Raw genomic sequence first — 21879 nt, forward strand, 5'->3', positions numbered from 1 at the left:
ATTGATCCAACAAATAAACTGGTTCATTCAACAACCTACTTCCTGAATGTTGCTGTCCTTACCGGTCTAGCCTATGTGCCTCTAATCCACAACAATGTGCTTGAACATTAATTTTCCTCTAAAATATCCTCACAAGCTATTGAGTTGTATGTAATGACTCCAAACACACATAAGGAGGATTAGACTGAAGAGTTCAACGAGTATCATCCTAACCATTGGATTCAGATACACCAAAGGAACACCAACCATACACTTCCCTTCAAAATCGCCATGAATATCTGGGAATTGCAGCAAATTGGAAGAGATGAGATAAGCAACAACTTAAAAGAGTCAAACTCACTGAATCACATATAAAAATGTCCCAGGCACCTCCATCACTGGGTATGTCTTCTTTCATTATCAAGACAGGCCCTTCCAGAGGTCTGGCATAACAGTCCACTGCTGGGAGGGAATCCTCAATATTGACTCTGTATGTGAAGTGTCATTGTATTAAGTCAAACATGGGAACCACTGGCTGACGTCTGCCTCTCCCTTAGCCAAGGAATTGAAATAGCTCTCCTCCATGCTCTGGAATCTTTCGTGTTGGAATTAGCGTGCTGGTTATCACATAGATCATGATGATATGTGAATCTGTGTGAGCAGGTAGACTAATGATAGAGGGTCTTACTCTATTAACAGTGTGAAAAGTTTCAGTTATCCTTCGGAAGAGCCGTATTGATATTAAAGATTGATAATGCCAATTTGCGGCTCATCATTGTAAGCACTTAGCTTGTCAAGCAAAGACTGCACCGCATGGTGCCAGTTTACTGGGTACACCTCATGTAAAATGGATAAGTATTGACTTTTACACCTGTGCCCATCTTGGCACTTGACTATTGCCCGTTCATTTTGGGGCATGTCATTCAAATAGAGGTAGAAACATTAGTTTTTCTCACAGAGTCCATGTGGTGTGTCAAATTGAACCCATTTGCTGTCTGTCTGGGGTCTGCAGCTGCAACTTTACAGTTCCTTCTTGGATTTGAGTGACCCGCTTGTATACTACATGTGGAAGTTCAGAAACAGCTTTGGCACTGTTCCTTAGCTGTCTCTTCTTCATAAGCTGCTGTGGAGTGGTGTGTTGTAGTTTGAGTGTCACTGAGCACTTGAACTTCTTCATATTTTAGCCTAAATATCCTCTTGCATAACATTGCTTGCACAAATCACAAAATGATGCACACTGTTTGGTTGGGTCAGACAATCCATGTTTTGTTAAGACATTCTATGGCTTTGTTGTTGGCTGCAATAGTTGCTGCAGAGTCAAGCAGCAGTAGATGTTGGCGTCCTGCTACGATTGCTATGAGCTTGCATCCTTCTTCTAGTAGAATACTACTGGTGTAATCCTTGACTTTATCCAGAAAAGCCTTTTAGAAAAGTATGATGAGTATAATGGCAATGATTAGCTCTATCAGGCTTTTGGCTAAGCTTCCTTTGGTGAACTCACATACCTTTGTATCATCATCTGCCTCTGCAGTGGTTGATATTTTCACTTGGCTGTTGAGACATATGAGAAGGATTGAAACAGAGATAATGGGAACTGCAGGTGCTGGAGAATCTGAGATAACAAGGTGTGGAGCTGGAGGAACACAGCGAGCCAAGCAGCATCTTAGGAGCCCAAAAGCTGACATTTCAGGCCTAGACCCTTCATCAGAAAAGGGGGATGGGGAGAGGGTTCTGAAATAAATAGGGAGAGTGGAGGAGGCGGACCGAAGATGGATAGAGGAGAAGATGGGTGGAGAAGAGAGTTTAGATGGGGTGGTGGGGAGGGGATATGTCAGTCCAGGGAGGATGGACAGGTCAAGGGGGCGGGATGAGGTTAGTAGGTAGGAAATAGAGGTGTGGCTTGAGGTGGGAGGAGGGGATAGGTGAGAGGAAGAACAGGTTAGGGAGGCGGGGATGAGCTGGGTTGGTTTTGGGATGCAGTGGGGAGAGGGGACAAGCTGGGCTGGTTTTGGGATGCATTGGGAGAAGGGGAAATTTTGAAGCTTGTGAAGTCCACATTGATACCATTGGGCTGCAGGGTTCCAAGCGGAATATCAGTTGCTGTTCCTGCAACCAGGGGGCGGGATGAGGTTAGTAGGTAGGAAATGGAGGTGCGGCTTGAGGTGGGAGGAGGGGATAGGTGGGAGGACAGGGAAGTGCTACACTTGTCCCCCACACCTCCTCCCTCAGCCCCATCCCAGGCCCCAGAATGGCTTTCCACATCAAGTTCATGTTCACCTGCACATCCGCTAATGTGGTATACTGCATCCTCTGTACCTGCTGTGGCTTCCTCTACGTTGGGGACACCAAGTGGAGGCTTGGGGACCACTTTGCAGAACACCTATGCTCGATTCGCAATGAACAACTGCACCTCCCAGTCACAAACGATTTTAACTCCCCCCTCCCATTCCTTGGACGACATGTCCATCCTGGGCCTCCTGCAGTGCCACAATGATGCCACCCAAAGGTTGCAGGAACAGCAACTCATATTCCGCTTGGGAATCCTGCAGCCCAATGGTATCAATGTGGATTTCACCAGCTTCAAAATCTCCCCTCCCCCCAGTGCATCCCAAAACCAGCCCAGCTCGTTCCCGCCTCCCTAACCTGTTCTTCCTCTCACCTATCCCCTCCTCCCACCTCAAGCCGCACCTCCATTTCCCACCTACTAACCTCATCCCGCCCCCTTGATCTGTCCATCCTCCCAGGACCGACCTATCCCCTCCCTACCTCCCCACCTATAGTCTCCTCTCCCCCATCTTCTCCTCTATCCATCTTCAGTCCGCCTCCCCCTCTCTCCCTATTTATTTCAGAATCCTCTCCCTATCCCCCTCTCTGATGAAGGGTCTAGGTCCGAAATGTCAGCTTTTGTGCTCCTAAGATGCTCCTTGGCCTGCTGTGTTCATCCAGCTTCACACTTTTTGGATGAATTGAAACATATTTGTTTCAAAGTGTACTCTGACTTTTAGGTGATCTTCTAGAACTTGAAAAGTCTTGTCTGGAACTTTACAGTCATCAAACAAAATACTGGAGGATTTATTTTTCTTAATCCTTCATTCCCCGGAGTGGTAAGTAGGTTCAAATCTCTCTGTCAGTTATTTAGTGTTCTAAGAAGCAGAATTTGACTTTTTCTTTGAATAACTGGAGTTCAACATTTATGCTGTTGGAATGGCAATCTACGTTTAAATGTTTCCTTTTCATCCTTGCTGTGTTTCATGTGCTTTTTAATTTCCAGGCAAATTTTCTTTATCTTTAGCTTCAGTTAACTTTTTGTTTCTGTTAGCTGCCCTCTTTCTTTTGTCTCTGTACTAGTGCTTTAGGCATTTCAGCTTTAAGAGTAGCAGACTGATACCTGTAGGTGGTGTCTGCACCAAAAAAGTGTGAGTCATGACACCACATGCATTTTTTTTTATTTACATGCCCACTTTGAAAAGCAAGATGGAGGAATTGACCAATGTCTGGAGCTAGGTAAGGCTTTTTTGATGTTCAGAAGTCTTTTTTAGCTCATGGTTTTAATCTGTATTTTGCCCTTTTCTTTATAGGTGTGCTTTAGTAGTTTGGTACTAGACTTTCAGCACCTTTTAAAAGTCCTGATCGTAAATCGAATTTGCTGTAGGTCTTTTGTTTAAGGAGAGATTGTAAATGCAAATGTTTCTTGCTGCTGTGCAGTTTTAGAGTGATGGCCTTCAGCAAAATATTCAGCATCTTGACAGGATCAATAGCCTTTGCTATCTCTAATTGGTTCAAATCACATGGAGTGATATCCCGACGCAACTTAGCCACATCGACAGAATCCTATCTGAGACTGATAAAAGACTGGAAGTGGGAAGAGGCCGTGAGTGACCACTTCAGGCTTCAGTTGTCCACCCACCACCGACCCTACCTTTGGTAAAATTCAAGCAGAAGCAGGTGGGGCGGGCTGGGACCTACTAACCCATGCAGTTTTACATACTCCTTGCCTGCCATCCTGGTCGCAGGCAGGGAGGCAATATAAAACTCCAGCACATAAGTTCCCTTCAGTTCCATCAGCAATCACAACGCTGAAAACAAAAAATGCTGGAAATCACAGCGGGTCTGACAACATCCAAGGAGAGAGGGCAAACTAACTCTCGATGACTCTTCATCGGAGCACTTCTAGTTACTATGCGGATTCTGCTGCTCTGATTGTATGCAATGCTTTTACACTAAACACTGAGTTGCAACTGAATTCAACAGAATATGTATGTTCCAAAGATAATGGAATATAATGGCCGCATTCAAAAACATGAACATTTTTATGTGAAGAACAGCAACTTATCTTCTGCCTGGGCACACTACAGCCTAGAGGACCCAACATTGAACAAAAGAACAAAAAACAAAGAAAATTACAGCACAGGAACAGGCCCTTCGGCCCTCCAAGCCTGCGCCGATCTGTCTAACCTGTCATCTATTTTCTAAGGATCTGTGTCCATTTGCTCCCTGCCCATCCATGTACCTGTCCAGATGTATCTTAAAAGACGCTAACGTGTCTGCGTCTACCACCTCCGCTGGCAACGCGTTCCAGGCACCCACCACCCTCTGCGTAAAGAACTTTCCACGCACATCTCCCTTAAACCTTCCTCCTCTCACTTTGAACTCATGACCCCTAGTAATTGAGTCCCCCACTCTGGGAAAAAGTTTCTTGCTATCCACCCTGTCTACACCTCTCATGATTTTGTAGACCTCAATCAGGTCCCCCCTCAATCTCTGTCTTTCTAATGAAAATAATCCTAATCTATTCAACCTTTCTTCATAGCTAGTGCCCTCCATACCAGACAACATCCTGGTGAACCTCCTCTGCACACTCTCTAAAGCGTCCACATCCTTTTGGTAATGTGGCGACCAGAGTTGTACATCGTACTCTAAATGTGGCCGAACCAAAGTCCTATACAACTGCAACATGACCTGCCAACTCTTGTACTCAATACCCCGTCCGATGAAGGAAAGCATGCCATATGCCTTCTTGACCACCCTATTGACCTGCGTTGCCACCTTCAGGGAACAGTGGACCCGAACACCCAGATCTCTCTGTTCATCAATTTTCCCTAGGACTTTTCCATTTACTGTACAGTTCACTCTTGAATTAGATCTTCCAAAATGCATCACCCCGCATTCGACATTGAGTTCTCCAGTGTCAAATAGCCTTCCTACCCATTCCCCTGGCTCGTTTTCTAGCCCACCTCCTCCCTTCCATACCACCTTCTGACACTCCCTTCCAGCTGGATTCATCCCTCCCATTGACCAACCAGATTATACCTATCACCAGTGTCCAACTAGCTCCACCTCGCGCCCCCCCCCCCCTTTTGTCTGTAGTTGCCCCTATGCCCACACCCCGTCCTGAAGAAGGGTAATACCCATAATGTTGACTTCTCCTTTCCTCCAGATGCTGCCTGGCTTGCTGTGTTCTTCCTGCCTGTAAATCTCCCTTGGATTCCAGCATTTGCAGTTTTTTTTTGTCTCTAACCAATATTTGTAGTTTAATCTGTTCTCAAATTATTTCCAGCTAATTGTTAGTAAACTTTCCCCAATCTATAAACTGTATCCGTATCTCTCATATCAACTCTAAAACATCATAAATGCCTTTTCCATTTCTTCTTTAATCTGGGGATTGTGAAAAATTCCCGTCTGAGGCACCTAATGAGGGTGCTCCTTGCTCAGCAGAACAGTGAGTAAATACTACCCTCTAGTGGCCCCTTTGATATTAGCAGGGCTTCTTGTTGCGGTGTTGTGAAGGTGGTTCGGGACAAGCAAAGGAGTAAGTTAGACAGACATCCCAGAGAGGCTGAGGGGATTAGAACATCCAATTACTTCACGCCTGTTTAATCTAATGGCAGTATTAGCCCACCTTTGTGTTGTCAGTTCATTAGTGTGAATGCTAATGTGCGATCAGCACTCAGTTCATCGACTGCGCACAGGGGTCCCAATATCATTAATTACTAGCTCCACTTAAAATAAGCCTGCATTACATTCTAAACCCATGAAAGGGTCAGTCTTGGCTATTTTGGCAAGGAGGATCACTGACACAATGGACATTAGCCACTGAATATGCAGCGAGCTTTTTTCTGCTATTCTCACTCAATCCACAACCTACTTTCCACTCTTCCATCACTCCAATCTTACGCTTGTTCTTTTGACCAGAAAATACACCCCACCATTCACTGGGAGGAAGACAATATGATGTCACACTATAACATGATACCAGCCTTGCAGCCAATTCCAGGGAATTTGCTAACTCTGAGCCTCCTGCCATCTTTCCTAATCTAAATCTACCATCATCACAACTGTCCATTCCCTGTCCATTGCTTCCCTCCCATCTTTCAACGTAACCTTCACATCATTTGCTTCCTCTGTGAAGAAAAATGCAAAGTATTCATTTGGTTCTGTCCTCTTTTTGCATGACGGCCTGGGCCCTGAAGAGCCCAGTGCTTTGCCGAGATAACTTCCTACACTCTACATATCTTAGGACACAATGCAATCTTGTCTGTCAATTCTTTCTTGTTGTAACTTTACTTCGCCTCCCACAAAACATTTTCAATTCACTTCTTTACTTTGCCCAGTTTCCCTGGTTATTAACTGAATCTTGTTTGTGACATTTGTCTTAAGCCTTCCTCAGCTGCTCGACTTTTTTATTTCCTTTGTCCTCTAGGGTGAATGACATTCTGATGCTCTGTCATTTCCTTTCAAAGCGATTTACCTGGCTTTTACCTGAACCAGCTGGATACTCCATGTTACTCTGTTACTACAGCATTACAACCCTTTTTCCAATCTACATGTGCTAGGCCCCTCCATAGATCAGTGAAATCAATTCTTCTGCAGTTACTTTAATATTTTCTGTTTCTTTTCATAACTGCTAAGAAACAGAATCATGTTGTGGACACCATTAACAACCTGACATCTTTCAATAGCACACTTCATTTGGCTTAGTTCATTTTAACCAACGTTAAAGCAAAACAATGTTAAACAAGATCACTTTAAACGAGGATTTACTGCTATCCTTCCCTAGGTTACTTCATGTGGATGTGGACATTATTGCTGCCGAAACTGAGAGTGGAAGTGCAGGTAGACAGGATAGTGAAGAAGGTATTTGGTATGAGAGATAATGGGAACTGCAGATGCTGGAGAATCCAAGACAACAAAATGTGAGGCTGGATGAACACAGCAGGCCAAGCAGCATCTCAGGAGCACAAAATCTGACGTTTCGGGCCTAGACCCGAAACGTCAGCTTTTGTGCTCCTGAGATGCTGCTTGGCCTGCTGTGTTCATCCAGCCTCACATTTTGTTGTCAAGGTATTTGGTATGCTCGCCTTTGTTGATCAGTGCATTGAGTATAGAAGTTAGGAGGTCATGTTATGGCTGTACAGGACATTGGGTAGTCCACTTTTGGAATGCTGCATGCAATTCTGGTCACCCTGCTGGAGCAAAGATGTTATGGGAGGGTTCGGAAGAGATTTGTAAGGATGTTGCAAAGGTTGGAGAATCTGATCTGATGGGAAAGGCTGAATAAGCTGAGGTTATTTTCTCTGGAGCGTTCAAGGCTGAGGGGTGGCCTTAAAGAGATTTATAAAATCACGAGGTTCATGGATAGGGTAAACAGGCAAGGTCTTTACCCCGGGGTGGGGAGGAGTCAAAAACAAGAGGGCACAGGTTGAAGATAAGAGGGGAAAGATTTAAAAGAGACCTAAGGGGTGACTTTTTCATGCAGAGGGTGATGCGTGTATGAAATGAGCTGCCACGGGAAGTGTGGAGGCTTGTACAATGACAACATTTAAAAGGCATCTGGATGGGTACATGCATAGGAAGGGTTTAGAGATGTGGTCCAAATGCTGGCAAATTTGACCTAGATTTACTTACAATTTCTGGTTGGCATGGAGCGGGGGACAGAATTCTCTGTTTCCGTGCTGTACATCTCTATGGCTTCATGACTCTATGACAGAATTTGTTGCCCGGTCCCTAACTGACTTTGACACAAGTACCTTACCAGGCTATTCTGGAGGACAGCTAAGAGTCAACCACATCGTGTGTAGGCCAGGCACGAAAAAAATGGTGGACTTCACTTCCTAAAGGACATTAATATATCAGATGCGCTTTTACAACATTTAACTGGTTTCTAAACTCACCATGACTGAGTTTAGCTCTATATTCCTGTTCTATTAAATTCCATTGGCTGTTGTGATGGTGTTTGAACCTACGTCACCAGAGCATTAGTCTGGACCTCACTGGGCCATTAGTCCGGTGACAGTAACAGGATGCTGCTCATTCCTAAACATCTGACCTGTCTTTAGTCTCTTCGGGAGAGAAGATTCCAGCCAATTCAGTTGTGGTATTCAACTTACCCAACATGTTATGACAAGTCAAAGAACAACGGTAAGAAATATTAAAATTCCTTTGGAATGTTTTGGCTTCACTCAATTCATTCTGAGAATAGAAACCACAATTGTGCTTCAGAACACTAAAGCTGGCTTTAACTTCAATGTAAACCTCAGGAAGTTGCAGTTCCAAAGTGATTCAATGATTCAAGCAACTAATCTCGAAGATGATTATGGGTTCAAGTGTCACCTGAAGCAGCAAGCCACATTTACCATTTATATTTCACACCCTAGCCGAATGTCTTGCATCATTCTCTAAAGAATAGTGCATAAAATACACTGACTGTTGGCTCCAAGCCTTGACAGTTGGCATGTACATACCTGTCTACAATTAGTATTGAGATGTAGCTCAGGGAAGCATGCAATGCAGTAAAACTGGTTCTGTCTGAAGTCTAGGTTGGTGAATATGTGGGTTAACAGGGCTTCAGGATCCTCCTTGACGTTGTAGTAAATATCTTTTTGACTGAACCCTGTGATGGATCTTTGTGATACTTTGGAATGACCTTGCAATAAATATTTAGGGCACGGAGTCAAAGAATCTTACATCATGCAAAGAGATCGCTTGGCTCATCATGTCTGTATTGGTTATCAAGAACCTATCTACTCTTGTCCCATTTTCTTGCATTTGGTCCGTAGCCTTGTACGCCGTATCTCTTCAAATCATCATTGAAATATTTTTAAAAATTTTTTGAGTGTTCCTGCGAGTTCCGGATACTCACTATACTTTCGGTGAAAAAAACTCCTCCTTAAATCTGCCCTAAACATCCTGCCATTTATCTGACATCTGTAGCAAACACCCGACCACAACCTCCCAACCCCCTAGCCCCCACTGCCACCCTACACTCCCAGTCATTGATTTCTCTATGAGGCGGAAATATTTCTTCCTATTTAGCCTATCTACGCCCCTCATAACTTTGTACAGCTCAATCAGGTCCGCCCTCAGCCTTTTCTGCTGCAGGCCCACCAGTCTTTCATCACAGCTCCAACCCAGGCAACATCCTGGTGAATCTCCTGTGAACTCTCTCTAGTTCAATCTCATCTTTCTTATAGCCTGGTGACAAGAACACCACGGAGCACTGCAGCTGTAGCCTAACTAATGTATTATATACCTCCACTGTAACCGCCTTACTCTTGGATTCAATGACTTGTCTAATTAAGGCAGAGGTTGATCATTTCTTGATCTCACAAGGAATTAAGGGCTATGGAGAGAGTGCAGTTAAGTGGAGTTGAAATGCTGATCAGCCGTGATTAAATGGCGGAATGGACTCGATGGGCCGAATGGCCTTACTTCCACTCCTATGTCTTATGGTCGTATGGCCTTATTCCATATGTGTTCCTAACCACCTTATCCACCTGTTCTATTGCCTTTAAATATCCAGGAAGATGATCAACAAGTCCTTCTGGTCCTCAGTAATCTCTAGGGCCCTACCTTGCATCCTTGCCTTGTTAGTCCTCTCAAGATGCAGTACCTCACACTTTTCGGGATTAAATTCCATCTGCCATGGTTCAACACATCAAATTATCCAGTAGTCTGAAACATTGATGCTTGCTATCTATCACACTACCAATTCTCATGTTATCTGCAAAAGTACTTATTCAACCTTGTACGTTCATGTCTAGATCATGAATGTGCCCACAAACGGCAGGGACCCTTACTGAAGCCACTATTGTAATTTGTTCAAATGTATCACATTCCCCTTCTGTCATATCTATCCCTTTTTTTCTGTCATGAATATGGATAGAAAGTACTCATTGAAACCTCACTTATTGTCCTCCAGCTCCACCTACAGTTGTGACTGAAATCCCTAATTGCCTTCACGTTTCCACGGTTTCACCCTGCCCCTAAGGTACAGACAAAATGCATGTGGAATATCCTTTATTTTACCTGCCAGTGGCTTTTCAGGTCCCATCTTTGATTCCCTTTTTTTTAAGCAATGCCCTGCATTTCCTCAAGGGCCTTCTGGTTATCCGAGTCCTCCGTAGCTACCGTAAACTTCCTTCTTTTTCTTATCCAGAGTTCTGTGGATTTTTTGAGACCGCTCTCCATCTTTATAAAAACATACTGGAACATGCACTAATTCCTTCCTGATTCCCCTGCTCCAATGTAAGTTTTCCTACATCTAACTTCTCCCAGCTCTCTTTGGCTAGATTCTGACCTGTTGTATTAAAATCAGCTTAGCTCAAAACCAAAACCTTTATTTCTCAGATAATAAAATGTGAGGCTGGATGAACACAGCAGGCCAAGCAGCATCTCAGGAGCACAAAAGCTGATGTTTCGGGCCTTGACCCTTCATCAGAGAGGGGGATGGGGTGAGGGTTCTGGAATAAATAGGGAGAGAGGGGGAGGCGGACCGAAGATGGAGAGAAAAGAAGATAGGTGGAGAGAGTATAGGTGGGGAGGTAGGGAGGGGATAGGTCAGTCCAGGGAAGACGGACAGGTCAAGGAGGTGGGACGAGGTTAGTAGGTAGATGGGGGTGCGGCTTGGGGTGGGAGGAAGGGATGGGTGAGAGGAAGAACAGGTTAGGGAGGCAGAGACAGGTTGGACTGGTTTTGGGATGCAGTGGGTGGAGGGGAAGAGCTGGGCTGGTTGTGTGGTGCAGTGGGGGGAGGGGATGAACTGGGCTGGTTTAGGGATGCGGTGGGGGAAGGGGAGATTTTGAAACTGGTGAAGTCAACATTGATACCATTAGGCTGCAGGGTTCCCAGGCGGAATATGAGTTGCTGTTCCTGCAACCTTCGGGTGGCATCATTGTGGCACTGCAGGAGACCGATGATGGACATGTCATCTAAAGAATGGGAGGGGGAGTGGAAATGGTTTGCGACTGGGAGGTGCAGTTGTTTGTTGCGAACTGAGCGGAGGTGTTCTGCAAAGCGGTCCCCAAGCCTCCGCTTGGTTTCCCCAATGTAGAGGAAGCCACACCGGGTACAGTGGATGCAGTATACCACATTGGCAGATGTGCAGGTGAACCTCTGCTTAATGTGGAATGTCATCTTGGGACCTGTGATAGGGGTGAGGGAGGAGGTGTGGGGGCAAGTGTAGCATTTCCTGCGGTTTCAGGGGAAGGTGCCAGGTGTGGTGGGGTTGGAGGGCAGTGTGGAGCGAACAAGGGAGTCACGGAGAGAGTGGTCTCTCCGGAAAGCAGACAGGGGAGGGGATGGAAAAATGTCTAGGGTGGTGGGGTCGGATTGTAGATGGCGGAAGTGTCGGAGGATGATGCGTTGTATCCGGAGGTTGGTAGGGTGGTGTGTGAGAACGAGGGGGATCCTCTTTGGGCGGTTGTGGCGGGGGCGGGGTGTGAGGGATGTGTTGCGGGAAATACAGGAGACGTGGTCAAGGGCGTTCTCGATCACTGTGGAGGGAAAGTTGCGGTCCTTGAAGAACTTGGACATTTGGGATGTGAGGGAGTGGAATGTTTTATCGTGGGAGCAGATGCGGCGGAGGCGGAGGAATTGGGAATAGGGGATGGAATTTTTGCAGGAGGGTGGGTGGGAGGAGGTGTATTCTAGGTAGCTGTGGGAGTCGGTGGGCTTGAAATGGACATCAGTTACAAGCTGGTTGCCTGAGATGGAGACTGAGAGCTCCAGGAAGGTGAGGGATGTGCTGGAGATGGCCCAGGTGTTTCCAGGAAGGAGAGGGATGTGCAGGAGATGGCCCAGATGCCCCTACCTCCCCACCTATACTCTCTCCACCTATCTTCTTTTCTCTCCATCTTCGGTCCGCCTCCCCCCTCTCTCTATTTATTCCTGAACCCTCTCCCCATCCCCCTGTCTGATGAAGGGTCTAGGCCCGAAATGTCAGCTTTTGTGCTCCTGAGATGCTGCTTGGCCTGCTGTGTTCATCCAGCCTCACATTTTATTATCTTGGATTCTCCAGCATCTGCAGTTCCCATCATCACTGACCTTTATTTCTCATCCGTCTTTTGTCCTTTTCCATAATTATCTTATATCTTACGGAGTTATGATCATATCAATAAAATGGTGTCCCACTGACATTCCTACCACATAGTACTCTAAAATTAGGCCCCGCACTGCACCCTTCTGTGTAGGACTACCTACTTGATGGCTTAAAAAAAACTCTCCACCTTAAGAACTCCATCCCCTCTAAGCCTTTTACATTTTGTCTATTCTAGTTAATATTGGGCAAATTGATTCTTCTACTACTATTGTCCTGTTATTTTTACACTTCTCTGAAATGTAAGGGAATGGAACGCTTTGCCTGCAACGGTAGTAGATCCGCCAACTTTAAGTACTTTTCAGTCATCATTGGATAAGCATATGGACGTACATGGAATAGTGTAGGTTAGTTGGGCTTCAGATTGGTGTGACAGGTCGGCACAACATCGAGGGCCGAAGGGCCTGTATTGTGTTGTAATGTTCTATGTTCTATGTTCTATGTACCTACATGTCTGTCCTCAAACCCTCCCTGAAACTTTGGAGGTCAATAGCAAACTACTGTCAATGTGATTATCCTCTTTTTTTACTGAAAATTACAGGCCAGTCAGTCTTACTTCTGTTTTGGGCAATTATTGCAGAGGATTCTGAGAGATAGTATTTATGATTATTTGGAAAAGCATAGTTTGATTAGAGATAGTCAGCATGGCTTTGTGAAGGGCAGGTCATGCCTCATAAGTCTTACTGAATTCTTTGAGGATGTGACAAAGCACATTGATGAAGGTAGAGCAGTGGATATAGAGTACATGGATTTTAGCAAGGCATTTGATAAGGTTCCACATGGTAAGCTGATTCAGTCAGTAAGGAAGCATGGGATTCAGAAATTTGACTGTGTGGATATAGAATTGGCTGTTTAATAGAAGACAGAGGGTGGTAGTAGATGGAAAGTATTCAGCTTAGAGCTTGGTGACAAGGGGTGTTCTGCAGGAATCTGTTCTGGGACCTCTGCTCTTTGTGATCTTTATAAATGACTTGGATGAGGAAGTGGAAGGGTGGGTTAGTAAGTTTGCCGATGACACGAATATTGGTGGAGTTGTGGACAGCGTGAAGTGCTGTTGTAGGTTGCAATGGGACATTGACAGGATGCAGAGCTGGGCAAAGAAGTGGCAGGTGGAATTCAACTCGGAAAAGTATGAAGTGATTCATTTTGGAAGGTTGAATTTGAATGCAGATTATGGGGTTAATGGCAGGATTCTTGGCAGTGTGGAGGAACAAAGGGATCTTGGGATCCATGTCCATAGATCCCTCAAAGTTGCCACCCAAGCTGATAGGACTGTTAAGAAGGCGTATGGTGTGTTGGCTTTGGGAGGGGGATTGAGTTTAAGAGCTGCGAGGTAATGCTGCAGCTCTCTAAAACTCTGGTTAGACCACACTTGGAATATTGTGTTCGGTTCTGGTCGCCTGATTACAGGAAGGATGTGGAAACTTTAGAGAGGGTACAGAGGAGATTTACCAGGATGCTGCCTCTACTGGAGGGCAGGTCTTATGAGGAAAGGTTGACGGAGCTAGGGCTTTTCTCAGTGGAGCGAAGAAGGATGAGTGGTGACTTGATAGAGGTGTACAAGATGATGAGAGGCATAGATAGAGCAGAGAGTCAGAGACATTTTCCCAGGGCGGAAATGGCCATCATGAGGGGGCTTAATTTTAAGGTGATTGGAAGAAGTTATAAGGGAGATGTCAGAGGGAGGTTCTTTACACATAGAGCGATGATAGTGGATTCAGATACATTAGGGACATTTAAACGACTCTTGGATAGGCACATGGGTGATAGTATAATGCAGGGTATGCAGGGTAGTTTGATCTTAGAGTAGGATAATAAGTCGGCACAGCATCGTGGGCTGAAGGGCCTGTACTACGCTGTACTGTTCTGTGTTCTATCTAATTGTATGGCCTCAAATGAGGAGTCTTCTCAGTTTTCATCCTTCCTTTTTGTAGTAGTTGACTCTTTGATCAATACTACAATATATCAATTCCTCTTTTACACCTGCCCCTGTCTCACCAGATGAATCTATACCCTGGAATATTAAGCAGTCAGTTGTGTCCCTCCCTCAATCACATTTCAGTGATAGCAACGATTTCATATCCCCATGTGTTAAACAATCCCTCAACTTATTATCTCACTCCGAAGAGTCCCTGCATTAAAATAAATGCTATCCAATCTTGCTGAATTCACTTGTGTCCTTGTGCATGGTGTGTCTGCAGGGTTGACTTGGCGTTTATTCTACATTTGTTTGTGGCATTATTTACTGTTGCGTCTCCACTCCATATTCCAGTCTCTGACCAAATTAACATCATCTCCCACCTACAGCACTAGCAAATCCCACCCTCCAACCTAAGGATTTTGGCCCTGTTCCAGCTCAGGTGTAACCGATCTGATTTGCATCAGTCCCACCTTTCCCAGATACAGACTCAGTGATCCAGGAATCAAAACTTTTTCCTCCTGCTGCAACAGAATCATCTGTTCTCTCTGCCTGTTCCTATTTTCACTACCACGTGCTACTGGGAGTCGTTCAGAGATTACAACCTTCAAGATCCTGCTTTTCAATCTGCAATCTAGCTCCCTGAATTCTTGTTGCAGAAACTTACCCCTCTTTCTACCTGTGTCTGTCATTGGTACCAGTGTGAACCATGACCTCTGACTGCTCACCTTCCCCCTTCAGGGATATCCCAGAGAGGAAACGCATCATTCCTGGAGGTCTGTTTGTGGGCTGCAGAAACGCCTGTGTGTACCCCCCCATAGGGAGTCACCTACCAGTATAGCGTTTCCTCTCCATCTGCTCCCTCCTTGTTCAGCTGCGCTCTGACTGCACTCCCTAATGGAGTTATCACTCTCACTGTTGTACTACACAGAAAATCTATTCTTAAGCAAGGTGCAGTCTGGACATTTCCTAACGACCCGAGCGCCTCCCTCCTTCTGACTGACGGTCACTTCATTATTTCCCTGACTGCACTTCTTCAAGCTGGGGCGGGGGGTTGGGGGTGGTGGGGTGACCACATCCAAAGCTGTGCTGTCCGTGCAATTCCTGACTGCACAGATGCACTGCTGTGCCCCCAGCCAATGCTGAAGCCCCGAATCCCAGCACTGAAGCGGGTCAAGCCAGTCTCCTTTCCTGTACCGCTGTTGCTGGCTTACCTCGACTGGAGGGTGCTATCCACAGCACAAACACCTCCCTGGGAGCCTCCCAACATCTGTTTGAAGGCACAAACAGCTTCCATTCTGTTAACGTTCAAATAGTATGCGACCACTGGTGCCAGTTGTTGATGAGCCCCACTACTTGTGATATGGTGAAGAAATAAATAGCCAAACACAAGCTAATGGTGTCAAAGGCAATGGGGAGGGCAGTGGTATGGTGCTGAGGTAGAGGATCAGTTACAATGATGTTGAATGGCTGAAGCAGGCTTAATGGGCAGAATGGCCCACTCTTGCTCCTATTTTTTATGTTTCTAACCTGGGAACTGCCATGACTCTTAAGTACTCAAGAACTCGCTAGCTTCTTCCTCCTTCCTCGGGCCTCAGGCCAGTAAAGTAAAGCCCAGTTTGGTTCCACATCACCCTGACCTAATGAGTCCATCGCAGCCAGAGCCGATGAGAACTGTCCCAGATACAAACAAAATGAGGGATCAACAGCAATCTACAGAAGATAATGATGAGGACCGGGATATTGTGCAGGTGGGCCATCCAAGAAAATACAGTACAGCAATACGTTACTGAGCCCGAGAGGCCCGAGACAAACTCATCGGGCAATTCCAGCTTTCTGGCTGTGCGATTTTGCAAGGATGGCATCTAAAAGCAAGGTTACACAATCAGTCAAGAAAAGGTCTCCGCACATTGGCGTCGTACCAATGCAATGAATAGTATTTTACCTTTTAGAGGTCAATCATCTCAGCTCTCGACCATTCCTGCAGGAGTTCCTCAGGGGAGTGGCACCAGCCCAGCCACATTTAGCTGCTTCATCGATGGTCTTCCCTCCATAGTAAGGTCAGAAATGGGGGTGTTCACTAATGATTGCAGAATACTAAAGGAATCCATCAGTCCTACACAGAAAGATCTGGACAATATAAAGGTTTGGGCTGACAAGTGGCAAATAACATTCACACCACACAAATGGCAGGCAATGAGCATCTCCGACAAAAGAAAATCTTACTGTCACCTCTTGGCATTTAATGACATTATCATTGGTGAATTTTTAATTCAAGGGATATGGGCTTCACTGGCTGGGCCAGTATTTATTTCTCAAATCTAACTGCCCTTGAGAAGGTGGCAAAGAGTTTCCTTCTTGAACTGCTGCATCCATTTGTTGGAGGTAGACGCACAATACTGTTATGTACAGAGTCCCAGCCTTTTGACATAGCAACAGTGAAGGAACCATGGTATAGTTCCAAGTCAAGACGGTGAGTGGCTTCAAGTGGAATGTTTAAGGCGTAGTTTTCCCGTATGTCTACTGCTCTTGTCCTTCTAAATGGGAATGGACAGGGGTGAATCAAAGGACCACTTTATGGGTCTGCTCTTGGGCTTGGCCAAGTTGGCCACTAATAAGTGGAGGCAGCAGGATGCGTGCCATTGTGTCAAACAGGCTGCCTTGCTTTTCTGCTCACATCTGGGCTTGTGTGTCCTTGGGGACAGAGCATGTGGTGTCCATTGATATGCTTCAGGCCTTCTGTGATCAGTGGGCATTCCCTTCATGTTGTGATGTTTAAATTCAAATACAATAAGTTTCCTTTGGAATTTGATTTTGTTATAGTAACCCCGTAGAGAGTTGTTTACACTAATTTTATTTAAGTTGCTCATTTGAAAGAAAGAAGTCAGAACTCCATTTAACTTCTGAATTATATTCATACTAATGTACATACAAATACCTTTTCAGTAATGTGAAAATATCATCACAAGTACACTTCAGAATATCAGCTGAATATTGGTATCAGAGCTGTAGAGCTATATTCATGCACAAATCAAGCATTGATTGTTAGCACAGGGATGATAATGTAATTTCTAGCAGCATAGTTTACTTTTTAATAGGCCAGAAATGCATCGAAGTGATTAATGTCCACATGGAATTCATCTTTGATTATTGGGGCAAAACATTTTGATTTCCATGCCATTGAACAATGAGAAATAATCAAACTAAAGGGAGAAAATTCATTCTTTAAATAAACAAATGCCATCAAATCACAAAAGGAAGGTAATTTGAAATAAGTTGGCAGGCAATGCTGTAATAAAATTTTGCTAGAAAATGGAAATATACCGCAACAATGATCTGTGGTTAAAAGATCCAATGACTGTTCACATTTGCTGATGAGTTTGTCAGAATAGCTCAACTGTCAGTCACTTTAGTAAAGTCGAGCAAATATGAAGCTATGTTTCTGACTTTTACTGTGCATTTGGGACATATCCCATCAAGAGTCAACTTTACCTTAGTGAATGTAGAAGAAATGTATGGCTTTATATAGATTTTTCTATCCTCCTATGTCTGCAGGTTTGAAAGAAGCAGTAGGACCTTTCAACTAACTTGGAGGCTGAGAATAAGCACATTTTACAATGTGTGTGTGTGTTTGTGAAAGGCTTTAGAGTTATAGTTGGCAGCAGTTAAACGTTGTGTTAAAATAATTGTTAGATCAGATTAGCTGATAAAATAAATAACAAAGGAGGCAAAAGCGGTTTGGTTATGTCACTTTAATTCAATATTAGCTGCAACCACAATAACTTGTCTTTATACAGTGCCTTTAATATGACAAGTTGTGCCAAGCATTTCATGAGCACATTAGAAAGCAAAATATGATACCCAACCACATTAGGATTCATGGCTAAAAGCTTTGCTCAAGAGAGGAATGTCTTTAAGAAGGAAGCTGGGGGTGAGATGTATTCACTGAACTCAGTGATTAAAAATTTTAAATTGAGATCAGATTGGTGTCTGAGATTGATATAATTTGACAAAATTAAATAATAGACCAGTGAATAGCCACTCTATTGAACAGACTGAAGTCAATATTCTTGTAATTAGTAATGTTGCTAGTATTTATGTGAAATTGTCCTTATGGATGAAATAAACTGGTTGTCCCTGTCATCCTCTGGAAACAGGTTCTAGATTATCTGAACTGGGTTGGTATCTCTATTTCCAACTCTGATGAGACAAAAGCCTATCCATTTACCTTCACAAAATTCTTCAGGTCCAACACATGATGCATAATCTACCAGTTCAGCATGGGCAGCATCACTTATTGAAACTAATGATCAAAATAGTTGATGTAAATTTTAATTGTTTGCTGCCTAGTGTGCCACTGCCAACGTGGAACATGGGAAGGAAAACTTAAAGAGTAGAATTAAGCGCCCTTGCAGAAACTGCTTCATAATACTTCCTTTCAGATTAATTAAAAATAAAATCCTTGTCGGCGTTTCCATTTCACTCCACTGTTAATGCCCTGTTAATAAAGACAACCATCTACCTCATTATAGACATCTATCTTTAAAACTTGCAGGGCACCTCACTTAGACAATGATAGACACCTTCCTGCTGAAGATGACATGTAGCAACAGGCTTGCTGAAATAAATAGACAACATCAACTGTGCTGTGAGCAAATTCGCAGAAAATCTTAGCTGTGCCGTCAAATTAGTATCAGTTTGAAGCTAATTGGTTTAATGCAAAGGCAAGTGAACAATTGATGTTCACACATAAACAAAACCAGCACATAGTGGCCAAAGAAAAACCTTCAGTGACGTCAACCAAGGACTTAGGTGATTCATTAAATTCCACTAGGAATCACCTGTGAAATGGATGGATTCCGGTTGTTCATTGTGACTATCCTCAGCCCAAGAAGTTTTGAATTTAATACAGAAACATAGCAGTAGATTTTTATGTCTACAAGTCTGTTGTGACATTCTATTAGTTATAACTGCTTTGTATCTGAATGCAATGTTTCCATAATGAGCTTAGCAATGAAAAATCTAGCAATCCACTTTTAGTGTCCAGTGGGGACAGACATTTCACTGAGGTTCGGGGGGGTGAGGGTAGGAAGTGATTCGTAATTAATTAATGACATTTAAAAGCCAATTAGGGCTTATTGCCAAAAGCAAATCTGAGGTCTCACCTCCCCCCCCATGCCTCCCCCCTGAAGAGTCAGTGCTATTTATGCTAGTGGAAGGGCTAGCCCTGTTTTCACTCCCTTGTGCTGTTGTGTTGCTGAGTCTAGTTTTGTTTGGAGATTTAAAATGTTATTCAAAAAATATTGAGAAGCCCTACCTCAAGATGGAGGCTCTCCCTCTCTCTCCGTCTTGTCTGAAACAAAATGCTCTAAGACCTGATGCCCTGCACCCTAAAAGTGAGCCAAGAAGCATCTGGAAAGCCAAATTAAGAATTGTAAATCTTCCAAAATCCCCTAGACTCTGCAAAACTCCCAGCACAATGGAAAGCTACAACTGTAAGATTCCTATTCAAAAACAGAGCAGGGAACTGAAAGCAAGTTAGCTGAACACCTGTCAATGGGAAATGCTGGAATCAGTTTTGAAAAAAATCTTTCTTGGGGATAAGGGTGTCACTGACTAGGCCAACATTTAGTTTCTTATCCCTAGCTGCCCTTGAGAAGGTGGTGTTGAGCTGCCTTCTTGAACCGCTGCTGTCCATTGGAATAGGTAGGCAAGTCCAGTGAGTTTCTGATTGATGGTAACCCTCCTTCAAGGATGTTGATAGTGGGGGATTCGGCAATGGTAACACCATTGAATGTTGAGGAGGCTTAGATTCTCTTCTAGAGATGGTTGAAGCCAGGCAATCATGTGGCACAGATGTGGCTTTTCATTTGTCAGCCCAAGCCATGTACTGTACAGGCCTTCGTGCATTTGCACATCGACTGCTTCAGTATCTGAGGTTGACTTGGAACATTGTTTAATCGTTGGCAAGCATCCCCACGTCAGACCTTATGATGTAAGCAAGGTCACTGGCGAAGCAACTAAAGATGGTTGGGCTGAGGAACTTTTGTGGAAATATCCAGGAGCTGAAAAAACTGATCTCTTAGGACAGTGCATTTGGATGTTCCTCGCAATCCTGTTCATCTTTTGGCTTCAGCACCTTCTTTATCACTGTAAGTGTATTCACAATGCTGGTGACACACAGCTCCAGATTATTTACAATAGCATTACCACCCCGTCCTACTCCCCCCTTAACCCTCCCGCTCCCCACCCCCCTCATACCATCTATCCAATTCTTTATCTCATCCTACACTGGTTCCTTACTCCACTCTAATCTAAAAATATTTTAAGGTGGTAAGATACCTGTTCACAGGTGTTATTACACATTCCAAGAGCAGGCTGGGACTTGGGCCTCTCAGTCCTGAGGTAGGGGCACTACCATAACATCACAAGAGCCCTTTTTACCATCCTAACAACTTATCCTTATCTAAAACAGATTTTAGAAGGCGAATAAATCAATAGATGATGGATTGAATTGATTTGGTTGGAGTGTCCTTAATGATTGTCCACCTTCCCGCTGATGTGTACTGTTACTGTTCAGTACTCAGAGGCTCAGTGGTGGAGAGATTATCCATTTTTCAGCAAACGTCTTCTGAATACCAAGAGGTAGAAATCATCCTTTCACTCTCATCAGAGTGTCGATCCTCAAAAAAATTACAGGGCAAGAGTGGAAACTCTTTGTTGTTTCATTTCTCAGAAGTTTTATTGCCATTGCCATACACTACACCTAATGTCCAGTAGGTGCAGTACAATAAACTTAAATGATGACTCTGGGAATTTTGTGTGTTTTTTCTGATAGTTAAGTTCCATATTAATCAGGTGAGTGTGTGGTTAGGAAGAAGTTTCAGTTCTTGTCACCATTTGTGCCCACAGACATGACAAGCAGGAGTCCGCAGGGTCTGCTTTGATCAGTAAACCAGAGGATTTAGCCTTCAATCAAAAATGATTTGCAGAGGTTTCTTTACTATTTCTTTAATTTTCAGAAGTAGGTCCTGGTGTTTGTGTAAGTACTGCAGAACTTTGGCCTTGCTGTTTAATTGGTCCCAGGTTTTTTTATTGTTATATTCTTATTGTAAAGTTATATGAGTGTGCGACAGCCTATACAAGCTCAGGCACAGCTGAAAACTCTGATATTGGGGTTTCCTCAAAATGGCCAGGAGTAATTCTACTTCTGCTAAATGGGAAAAGTGAGCTCGCCATTTGGAACCTCTTCCTAAAAAACTTGTAATGTTCAGAAAAAGTCTGGTTATTATCCGTGGCAAAGGGTTTGTTTAATTGAGGTGGATGAGTCTAGGCTGGAGACTGGGCCTGGTCAAGTATATGTTAGCTGATAGAAGCCAGTGAATTATCATGACAGGCAGTGACACGGCAAACCACACATGATGCAGTGATTTATTACTGTATTTCAACGAGTTTTTTCTTCCCATTACTATGGGCATTATGAAACTGGTGCAGTAGCGATAGGACACAGGTTCATGCTTATCAGTCTCTAATCTCAGTCATACTTACATGGTATGGCACTGAGTGAAGGACAAAGGTCACCCGTGACACTCATGTGCCCTCAGAACTG

The sequence above is a fragment of the Stegostoma tigrinum genome, chromosome 20 (assembly GCF_030684315.1).
Source record: "Stegostoma tigrinum isolate sSteTig4 chromosome 20, sSteTig4.hap1, whole genome shotgun sequence".
In the NCBI taxonomy this organism is placed as follows: Eukaryota; Metazoa; Chordata; class Chondrichthyes; order Orectolobiformes; family Stegostomatidae; genus Stegostoma; species Stegostoma tigrinum.